General features: G+C 44.2%; 1 non-coding gene across 1 annotated transcript; it reads right to left on the bottom strand.

The window, feature by feature from the left end:
* Positions 1–3,190: 3,190 nt before the first annotated feature.
* On the bottom strand, positions 3,191–3,265 carry Trnas-cga (transfer RNA serine (anticodon CGA)). Its single transcript has one exon. It is a non-coding gene; the product is annotated as a tRNA-Ser (tRNA).
* Positions 3,266–4,030: the final 765 nt, after the last annotated feature.

Genomic DNA, 4,030 nt, shown 5'->3' with positions numbered 1-4,030 from the left:
ATTTTCAATGTCGTCCTTCCCTTACACAGCTGATGATTGCTCATATTCACAGCTGGGAGTACATTTCATGTATTTCATTACGGCTGTCGTCACCGCTGTGCCTGTTCCTTCGGACTTGCATGGATCATACTGTATCTTCCTGGCAGATTAAAAGTGTGTTCCGGACCGAGACTCGAATTCGGGACCTTTGTCTTTCGCGGGCAAGTACTCTACCGACTGAGCTACCCAAACACGACTCACGCCCCGTCCTCACAGCCTCAATTCCGCCAGTACCTCTTCTCCTACCTCCCAAACTGCACAGAAGCTCTCCTGTGAGACTTACACTCCTGGAAGAAAGGATAATACGGAGACATGGGCAGTTTGTCTAGAATAGCCCCACCTCCTCTAAAGCGTCTCCTAGCATGCATGTAATGCTACTGCGGCGGTTGTGGTCTGCGCACCCCATTGTATAGCAAATTATTAGCATCAATCCAACTGTTTTGTGCTGCAGGAAATCCAAGCCATTTGACTATTGCTCTATTTTCCCGACGTCTTATGACTCTCTCTAAGAGAAACACATTCGGGTCTGAGCTTTCCTGCAAGTTCTCAGCGTAGAAGTAACTTGCAATTTCTTTGCCTTTGCTATCCTTCAATGTGTAAGTTGTAAGTTCTAGAATTCGTTCTTTGCACCTTTGAGACTTTAAATATCTTTGTTGACCAGCCGGCCGCGGTGACCATGCGGTTCTAGGCGCTACAGTCCGGAACCGCGCGACCGCTACAGTCGCAGGTTCGAATCCTGCCTCGGGCATGGATGTGTGTGATGTCCTTAGGTTAGTTAGGTTTAAGTAGTTCTAAGTTCTAGGGGACTGATGACCATAGAAGTTAAATCCCATAGTGCTCAGAGCCATTTTTTTGTTGACCGTTTCGGTAAGTATGATTTCTCAAATGCGTCTTGTGTTTTGAGACATGTACCAAATCACCTACATTAAATTTCTGTCTACGTGGATCCAATATTTTAATGTGATATAATGTGATAGTACACCGTCGCCATGAACCCATTATAAGGAACATTGTGCTATATTTGTTTCGATTATACTGAGCAGTTACTCCTGGGACGATATCTGTTCATTTGTAAGAGCCACGAAGATTAAAATGCATCCACATTCGACCTTTTATTGTTGTGTTCAGGCTCTCCACGACACTCGCCTTCAGATGGGTGAAGTTGAGTAAAGATGCATTCTTTACCGCTGCATCATGATCTTGAAATACCTATTGTAAAATTCTCAATCGTGATCGGTTTGGAAGTTGTCCATGCATCGACTCGCCCCTGTCTGCAACAAACGCTCAAACGCATACGCAACATTTCTACCGTTTTTGTTTTAACAGGTGATGCACACGCAAATGTGGAGTATGTATCAATAACTATTAATATATATTTGATCCATCATAACATACCTACAAGGGTATGTTTTGTGTGCTGGTTTGCGCACTTCTTGAACTACTGTCTCCATGCTTATTCGATGATATCTCTCTCTCTCTAAGCTCGGAGATTATTGAAACAGCGTCATTAGAATGAGCTGTGTTACTACAGCAGCTGATGCCATGAGCAGCTGTAGTCGAAGTACATTAGACAAATGCAGTATTTCACGGTAAAGCTCCCTACCATTAACTGAATTATTTATGCGTTGTTCTGTGGGCCTTAGGAAAATAAGATTCATTAAGCCAGGTGTTCTCTCAAAACCGTCCGTCACTAACCTACATCGTGTCATCAGTTACATTTATAGGCTTCATGCCTAACATGTACGGTTTTCCCCTGCTAACGCCGAATGTCCTATCTATCTGACCAGGGGCGTGACGGGTAATGAATTCGTCAATGGCAACACCATCGTTATCGCGTGGTTCTGTTTTTTGCTGAGAGCTACCTGAGAGATTCAGTAACCGGCTTAAAGGTCTCTCTCAGTGTTTGCTGTCGATCCATATGCCCTAGCCTTAGCAACCATGATTTCTCTCGAACGGCTTACCGCGTCTGAATGACTTTCTCCTTCGTTGACATCTCGGTGTTGACTGATCAGACGTCTCTGCAGCATTAGTCTTTATATATCGCTCTTCTTCTTCTTACTGCGTACCTGCTCCCCCTGCTCAACAACGAGGGCCTCTGCATCTATTTTCCCCTCAACAGCTTCTACCCTTTCCTTTAAGCCGGTTACTTTCTTACCTATTTCATTAACTAACTCATATAATGCGTTGATAATTCTCAGAATCTGGCAATACGCCTCTAGCTCCACGCTAGAATTTTCGCGTCCATGTACAAGCGAATGTTCTATGTACACCCATTTTCTCGGGTTGAGAGCTAGACATGCGCGCGAATTTGTCTGTGTTGCAGTGTCTATTGATGTCGTCACCTCTCTTGTTGTTGTTGTTGTGGTCTTCAGTCCTGAGACTGGTTTGACGCAGCTCTCCATGCTACTCTATCCTGTGCAAGCTTCTTCATCTCCCAGTACTTACTGCAACCTACGTCCTTCTGAATCTGCATAGTGTGTTCATCTCTTGGTCTCCCTCTATGATTTTTACCCTCCACACTGCCCTCCAATGCTAAATTTGTGATCCCTTGATGCCTCAGAACATGTCCTAAAACCGGTCCCTTCTTCTTGTCAAGTTGTGCCACAAATTCCTCTTCTCCCCAATTCTATGCAATACCTCCTCATTAGTTATGTGATCTACCCATATAATCTTCAGCATTCTTCTGTAGCACCACATTTCGAAAGCTTCTATTCTTTTCTTGTCCAAACTAGTTATCGTCCATGTTTCACTTCCATACATGGCTACGCTCCATACAAATACTTTCAGAAACGACTTCCTCACACTTAAATCTATACTCGATGTTAACAAATTTCTCTTCTTCAGAAACGCTTTTCTTGCCATTGCCAGTCTACATTTTATATCCTCTCTACTTCGACCATCTTCAGTTATTTTGCTCCCAAAATAACAAAACTCCTTTACTACTTTAAGTGTCTCATTTCCTAATCTAATTCCCTCATCATCACCCGACTTAATTCGACTACATTCTATTATCCTCGTTTTGCTTTTGCTGGGCTAAATATACAGAAACTCTTGGAAGTTTCGCCTGTACCTACCATCATCCAATTTTTTTGTTTTACTAATAACGAGAAAACCATACTGTGAATGAAACTTCCTGGCAGATTAAAACTGTGTGCCGGACCGAGACTCGAACTCGGGACCTTTGCCTTTCGGGGGCAAGTGCTCTACCAACTGAGCTACCCAAGCACGACTCACGCCCCGTCCTCACAGCTTTACTTCTGCCAGTACCTCGTCTCCTACCTTCCAAACTTTACAGAAGCTCTCCTGAGAACCTTGCCCGCGAAAGGCAAAGGTCCCGAGTTCGAGTCACGGTCCGGCAAACAGTTTTAATTTGCCAGGAAATTTCATATCAGTGCACACTCCGCTGCAGAGTGGAAATCTCATTTTGGAAACATCCCACAGGCTGTGGCTAAGCCAAGTCTCCGCAACATCCTTTCTTTCAGGAGTGCTAATTCTGCAGAGTTCGCAGGAGAGCTTCTGTAAAGTTTGGAAGGTAGGAGACGAGGTACTGGCAGAAGTAAAGCTGTGTGGAGGCGGCGTGAATCGTGCTTGGGTAGCTCAGCTGGTAGAGCACTTGCCCGCGAAAGGCAAAGGTCCCGAGTTCGAGTCTCGGTCCGGCACACAATTTTCATCTGCCACGATGTTTCATATCAGCGTACACTCCGCTCCAGAGTGAAAATCTCATTCTGCATACTGTGAATGACTCCAGCATGGAATGACATGTCAGTTCCTACGTGTATGTGATAAATTTATTTGAAATTCAGACTGTCTTGTCTGAAGGCTATAATGATGTTTGCGTTATCCCTAACCAACTGTTTTGGGACTCTGGAATATGTTTGGCTCAGATAAAGTACATCAGCACCCGCATGACACCCGAAACAGAAATATTTTAGAATTTGGTCTTGGTTTTCCACAGCAACATCGTCAAATATAAAGACAGTGTTTGGCTTTA

The sequence above is a fragment of the Schistocerca serialis genome, chromosome 5, assembly GCF_023864345.2.
Source record: "Schistocerca serialis cubense isolate TAMUIC-IGC-003099 chromosome 5, iqSchSeri2.2, whole genome shotgun sequence".
In the NCBI taxonomy this organism is placed as follows: domain Eukaryota; kingdom Metazoa; phylum Arthropoda; class Insecta; order Orthoptera; family Acrididae; genus Schistocerca; species Schistocerca serialis.
Note: the sequence above shows the minus strand (reverse complement) of the source record. Positions and strands in the feature narration are given on the sequence as shown.